The sequence below is a fragment of the Dasypus novemcinctus genome, chromosome 27 (assembly GCF_030445035.2).
Source record: "Dasypus novemcinctus isolate mDasNov1 chromosome 27, mDasNov1.1.hap2, whole genome shotgun sequence".
Lineage (NCBI taxonomy): Eukaryota > Metazoa > Chordata > Mammalia > Cingulata > Dasypodidae > Dasypus > Dasypus novemcinctus.
Genome location: NC_080699.1, coordinates 31,898,278 through 31,905,853, shown reverse-complemented (window position 1 = coordinate 31,905,853; position 7,576 = coordinate 31,898,278). Strand labels below are relative to the sequence as shown.

Here is a 7,576-nt window from a genome sequence, read left to right as displayed (position 1 = left end):
ATTTATACATCTTGGAAGAAACGGCTTCTTCAATGATCAGGAAGATCTTTAACACATAGTCAATCTACAATAAAACCCTAGGCAAGAGAGAGAAACTAACTTTTAGAATTCACACATCAAAATAACCAGATGCCTAGACATCAGCAATAAATCATAAGCCACACTGAGAAATAGGAAGATATGGCTCACCTAAGAGAACAAATTAAAACATTAGAGGAATCACATACTTTGGAACAACTAATCAAAGAAGTTGAAACAAATCTAAATTTATTCAAGGACTTGATATAAAATATGGTATTCACAACTATAATACAAAATATCATTGGCTGTACATTTTGGCTGAATTGTATGCTTTATTAATATGTATCAAGAAAATTGATTTTTTAAAAAATAAAATATGGATAGATATAAACTATATATGAATATAGATCTAAAAGTAGAATATTAAGACAATATGTGAACAAAAAGTAGAATGGGAAAGTATGAAAAGGAATATAAGAGAACTTGTAGGAATGCAAAACATAATAATGGGGATGAGAAATACACAAGATGCATACAACAGCAGATTTGAAAAGGTGTGAGGAAGAATCAGTGAATTAGCTGACAAAACAATTGAGATCATACAGTTGAAAATACAGATGGAGAAAAGAATATGGCAAAAGGAGCAGAGTTTAAGGGACTTATGTGACAGCATGAAGAGTACCAACAGATGGGATCAAGGGGATCCATGAAGCAGAAGAGAAGGGAAAAGGGGAAAAAAGGATATTTGAGGTAATAATGGCTCCACATTTCCCAATCCTTACTGAAGACATACATATACATGTCCAAAAAACAGAATATACTCCAAGATAATCACTATTAGACTTTCTTCAAGACATATGTTAATCAAGTTGTCAAATGTCAAAATTAAAGAGATAATTTCAAAAGGAGTAAAGAGAAAAGTAATTCATCATATATGAATCCTCAGTAAAACAAAGTTCCTTTTCTCCTCACAAACAATGGAGGTGAGAAGACAATGGTATAATTTACTTAAGGTTCTGAAAGAAAAAATAAAAAAACTGCCAGCCAAAGATTCTTTACCTGGCAAAACTGTTCTTCAGTAAGGAGGAATTATTTAAGACATTCACTGTTAAGCATAAACTGGAAGTTCATCACCAGAAGACCTGCCCTTCAAGAAATGCTGAAAAGATTTCTTCAGAATTAAAAGGAAAAGGTCAGGAGAGAGTGGCTTGGAGTAGGATGAAGAAGTGGAGATCTTCATTAAAGGAAGACAGTTGTGAGGCCGATGCACTTTTGACTCAATGGGGCTAAATGGGTTGAAAATATCCTTCTATGTTTGAAACCTTCAGACTACATATCCTATGGGAAGTAATTCATGTTTTTTCATCTCCTGGAGACATATTAGAAACATAAATATGGTGCCAAAAACATTTTACATTTCTCTGGCTATGGTTCATTTGGACATACTTTTTTAATAAAGAGAGGAATACACAATGAGCCTACTCATTGTGCAGAGACTCTCTCACGTAGGATAATGGGCCATTCTAGTAAGGAAAAGGATGAAAGGCAGCAGACAACTAAACCCATGGCTCAAAGGAATGCACACTGCTCCTGGCCATCTGGCTTCTTAACATCCTCTGGGGTTCTTATGGTGGGATCTAACTTCAGGGTTGCCAGAAAGATAGGATGTGGGAACTTGGAGTGCAGATTATGTAAATGTCTCTACACCAATGAATATGTAGCAATCAAACTGGACCCAATAAAATCACATGCTCCATAGCTTCATTTAGAGTACAGGTTTTATAAACTGTTCAGAAGTGCAGGTGAATTTTCTCACAGGTATAATACTTTTGACTTTAAGAGAAATACAGTGCAAGAGTGCTGGAGCATTATTGCCCTAACTTGGAGGACTTGTTTGATCTCTGTGATAGAACTTTTACTGCGAAGATGGTGTTAATGATAGCCATTCAGTTGCTTTCTCAAATGGAATATGTGCACTCAAAGAATCTCATTTACCAAGATGTCAAACTTCCTGTTTGGCTGACAAGACAATAAGAAAGAGCATGTTATACAAATTATAGACTTTAGACTGCCCAAAGAATACATTGACCCTAAAACTGGAAAAACACATATCTTATATAGAAGACAAAAGTTTAAGTGATACTGCAAGATATATATCAGCATGCATCTTGGCAAAGAGCAAAGCTGACAGGATGATTTGGAAGCTTTATGCCACATGTTCATGTATTTCTTTTGAGGCAGCCTACTCTGGCAAGGCTGATATGTTAAAGAGAGATATCAAAAAATTTGTGACACCAAAAGGAATACTCCCATTGAAGCTCTCTGTGAGAACTTTCTAGAGGAGATGGCAACCTACTATTGACATAGGCCATGTGATTAGACCTCTTTGAAAAGCTTGACTATGAGTATTCACTGACTCTTTTCACAGAACTCTCTGAAAGGAAAGGCTATACCTTTGACTATGCCTACAATTAGTTTGGGAAGCCTATTCCTACTCCAGTAAGATCAGTGCGTGTAGATTCTGGTGCACCTGCAATAACTCAACCCCCCCACCCCCACCCCGCCACACACACATACACACAAGGATCAGCTCTGACAACAGCAGCCTCTTCAAAATCAGACGGCATTGTCAGAATGCTGAGGAGAGTGGGAAATTCAGCCCAGCTGGCAGACCAGTACCTTCTACCTGATGTCCCAGTTTGCTGCAGACAGCCTTGGGGGGATCAGAGCAGGTGGTTAGCTCAACCAATAGATAGATGAATGCCAATGACTCCACAGGAGAATACTTCAATGCAAAAATCACAGCTCATGCCTAGGAGGAGGTAGTAGAGGAAGGTAAGTGCTGCTGTTTCTTTAAGAGGAAAAGAAGGAAGATAGCTCAGCACCACAAGTGACCAGTACCTCCTTGGAATTCTCAGGCTCTGGGGATTCTGACTCAATTATACATGCAACTCCTGACATTTCTCATTGGAAGAGACCCCTCTGTTAGGGGAGGCTGAGATCCAAACCAAAAAAGAAATCATACCCCAGAAGGAGCCAATGGTGATTGACTGTTCCTTCCTGCCCAGAGCCGAGACTTCTCCACTGTTATTCCTTAGAACTGCCTGGTTGACTCTCCTTCCCATTGTTTACAGAGAAGATAATGTTCACCCAAACTCTCCAGCCTAAGAGTTGGTTAGTAAATGCTTTGTCTACTGAAGGTGCTCAAGAAATTGGGGGGTGTGGCCAAGATGTTAGGAGGAAGATAGCAGACCTATGCTGGAGAAGATCCTTCTACAACCCACTGGGCATGTCTGGCAGTATGTCTTTCTCTTCCTCTGTGCCTGTGTAGGCTCCATCACCAACTGGCCATGGGGTTCAGGTTCCTTCCTCCCTCCCTCCCTCCTGCAAAGTTACACTCTAAGACACAAGCTGTGAGAAATCTGCAGTCTCCTGTCCCCATTTTTTGGCGTACTTAGATTTCTTGACAAACAAACTGTATTCCCAGGTGCTAGAAAGACAATATAAATTTTTCTGAGCAAAGGAAAATAAAAAGTAACTCTTTGCACTTTTAGTTTAGTTTGTTTGTTTTTTAAAAAAAAGCATGGTAGATGCATATTGTGTCTTGTTCTATTGGGGTTTTACTTTTTTTGTTTTGAGGGAGATGAGGCGAAGAGAGTCATTCAGAGAGAGCATGATTCTAGAGGTCATTCTCAATGGTAAGATTTTGATCTGCAGTACCCAGAATAGAAGCAGCAAACTCTACGTCATTCTGACCCACTGCACTCAGGTTGTCAAGGAAGCATATTTGAATGTTCATTCATCTTCTCAGCAGCTGAAGACTGCACCTTCTAATGATTAGTCATGACCTAATTAGTCTGTAGTTGAGAAAAACCTAGTAAGCACATGGAATGAGTCAGGCCAAACCAGAATGTGACCAGGAGACAGCCCATCCTACAAAACCAGATGCTTAAATTAAATAAAAAATATCTGTGTCTTCTTCTACCAGGAATATGCAATTAGATTGCCATGTGACTTCCTGGTGATGTGGAGGACAAAATTAGTGACTAAACAGATACCACCATATTGCCACTAGTGGACTAAGAAGAGGAGAAAAGTGAGCCTGTCTTCCAACTGCCGGAGGAAACTCAGAATATGGCAATAGAGTGTGTGCCAGTAGCTCCATTATAGTATTTAGGCTGGCCTGCCTTATCAGAAACTAAGTCCATGGAGATCTCCTAGCAGGTCCATGGTGACAAGATTAGGACTGAGTACATGGAGGTTACAGTAAACAAGAGGGTAAGATTGGTTGGTTCTGAAAAATTCTAGGAAAATGAGACTGAAATGAGAGGCCTGAAATTATCTTCTCAGTCAGACAGAGGCTTCTTTCAGATAAAATGACCATGAATCTAAAACAAGTTCTCCCTCATATACCTTCTGATCCCGCCACAGTGTATTCTGGAGACATACTATTGAGAATGGTTGTGGTTTCTCATTCACAGCTTGAAAAATCAGTAGAGTGGAGTTACTCTTATCAGGTTTGATTCTCATCTGAGTTCAGTGGATTTTTCAAACAGTGACTCCTTATTCCAGATTTGGTAGAAAAACAAAGGATTATTTGCATCAGAAAAGAGGTCTTGGATCTGGGAGAAGAAAGAGCAAAACAATATTCCTTTTTGACCTTCCACGTTTCAGAGGATGATGATAGCTGTTGATTTAGTTGGTAGATTTTGAAGCACAGAAATCTTTGACTCTGGCTTGAGGTGTAAAGCTGTCTTTTGGACTAGAGGGCTTGGGAATATTTTATTGGACTTTACCTGTTCCACTGGACCTTGGCTAGGGAGTAGCAGTTCACTGGCATCAAACATGATTACTCTATGTATGATTGTAATGTTTCTTTTCTTTGGAAGAAATTTTCGTATATACAAAATAGAGTAACATGAAAGCTCAATGTCATGCCCCTTCCCTACAAGGACTTTGACTATTGACGTTTGCTCCCTTTCCATTACTTAATGGTTAAGGCCCCATCACTGACATTCACGTAGTTTCTCAGTTGGCATTTGGGTAACTCTTTATCTAACCATGTAGTGTAGAAATATCAACTTCCTCATCCCTGTATAGAAAAAGTCTTGCCTCTCACTCACAGGAAAGCAGGAGGAATTGGTGGCAAAGCCTGGAGTGTCCTGGTACTCCATATTCCACTAAGTACCTCTTCCTGCCTCCACAAAACAAAACAAAAACAAAACAAAACAAAACAAAAACAAAAACAATAAAACAAAGGCAGTAACCAGCTTGGCTGTGGGGCAGGCTCCCTTGGATCTGGTGCATTTTTTCAATTTTCAATTTTGTTTTGCTTTTTGTCTTATAAGTTTTTATAGTTAGCTCTTGAGGGGATGAACCTAAGCTGTTGGGGCTTGGGATGTGGAGTCCTTCCTGAAGTACTGTTCTCACTCTACACTCTCCACAAATCTCTTAGAAGATATGTGGTTTTCATAACAAAGTTGAAGAGCCAAAGATCTCTTTAGTATGCTGGAAATGCAAGAATGTCATTCTTTCAGAGCCGTTGACACTCCAAAGGTGTCTCAGAACCCCAGGAGATTCTCTTGTGATCTTCCTTTAAAAAAACAAAAATAACAACAGAAAACTGGTTACCCAAAAACAATTTGACCTTCAGTTTCATTCCAACCAGCACATATCAGTGTTCCACCCTCAGCCCATTTCCTAAGGTTACTTAGCTATATGCTTCAGCCAGATGCTTGGGGTTGCTGCCCCACCTATACCAGCACTGTCAACATGCTCTATAGTTTTGAGCTTTCTTCATTTTGCAGCCACAATAACCAAGAATCATTTTTTGGGACTGATGCAATTGTTTCTCCTTAGAGCTAACTCAGTATCTATTCATTAAACACACACACAAATCCCTTAATATTATACCATTAGGAGTTCTACCAAGCATTGTAGATCCTCAGGCATTGCATCAAGCCACTTCAGGCCGGCAGACAGGATTCTGTCTGAGACAGTATGACTTGTATCTTTGCAAACTAAGCCTGGAAGGGTTGATCAGTTGCTGTACACCTTAGCATTACCCAGAATTCACACCCCAGGCTGCTCCCCAGTAGTGGGCAGAGTGTCCCAGGCATTAGTGTGCATTCATGATTGCCTTAATTAACAGTCTCCTTCTGAGGGAGTCTGTCTAGGAGTAAACAGGGTCTAGAAAGGTATGAGTAAGGTGACTAGGTTGGCTCTCAATTAAAGGTCCATTTTACTTTGGAATGTAGAGGTTACAGGGAATAGATCTTGAGGTTCCATTGGAAATTGCCTATTTATTCTCAGTGAACTCGAAGTGTGTAGAAGCAGCCCCATTATCCAGAAGAGGTGTCCATCACCACTGAAGTAACTTCTAACTTAGTTCAGTGGAAATGTACACTGGTAGTGTGTAGTCAGTGTTGATTCTCAGTATTAGTAACCACTTTTAATGCCAAAAATCCACTGGGAATGTTATGTCAAGGTGGTTATTAAAGAGCGTAGCCTCAATTTTTGTAGGTGTAACAGATATGATGTTTCCCCCTTCACCCCAGTAAGCATTCATGGCCTGCAAAAAATAATTTTTAATGAAAACAATACCAAAACAAAACCATGCACTTCCTTGGAAGCCTAGAAGTCATCTCCTCAAAGGAACTTTATCTTTTTATGTGTTGCATCTATTCCAAACCCACATGCTCCCAGTGTCCAGGCCACCTCTTTCATATTCATATTTAAGCCAGTTTTCCATTCCCATCAATTGCCTTGGCAATGTTTTTTCTCATATTAGAGCCAGATTAGGAGTAGAGTTTCTGAGACTGGGAGATTCCATCTCTGTACAGACAAGATCGCCTTTGTCAGGCCATTGCCAGCTACCATCCTCACCATTGCCAAGGTGGGCGGATGAATTTCAGGGAGCTAAAACTTCTAGACATTCCATCTGGATTGACCATATGAGTGACAGGCACTTGTCTCTAGGGTTCTTGCTTTTGCAGAATCTCCACGGCTTTCAGGAAAGCCCCATCTAGAGGCTGATGGCCAGTAACCCTCTGTCTTCCCTATAATGGAATGCTAGAAAAAAATGGGATAAATTTGTTTTTATTAGGTTGGGGGAGTGTTTCCAAATAAGATAAAGAAGAGAAAAACATGGCTTTTCTGAGGGTTTGTAGAGTTTTGAGCAATGTTTTAGCCACAAATAAGACTCTTGGAATTCTTTCATGAGCTGAAGTAGTTTAAAAATACGTTTTTCCTAACTACAGTTGCAGGTGACTGAGTGCAAAAGAATAGGTTTCCCCATTGTATTTGAAATATATCCTTACATATAGACAGTAGTATTTGACATATTTCCTCAAAAAGCAACGAGGAAACCCACTCCAGTATTTGTGGTAGATCAGCTTATAAAGAAAAAAGTGTACATGTATTCCATATGTTTCTAGGTTGATTTACCAAACTTGATCCTGTAAATAAACCTCAGTTCTTTTAACAGAATTTCCTTCATTTTTCTTCTTTTAATCCTCACAATCACTCTTCCAGTGCTTTCATCACCTTCGAGGTC

General features: G+C 39.5%; 1 pseudogene; it reads left to right on the top strand.

Annotated features, from left to right (window-relative positions):
- Positions 1-1,534: 1,534 nt before the first annotated feature.
- Positions 1,535-2,915, top strand: LOC101420677 (casein kinase I pseudogene; annotated as a pseudogene).
- Positions 2,916-7,576: the final 4,661 nt, after the last annotated feature.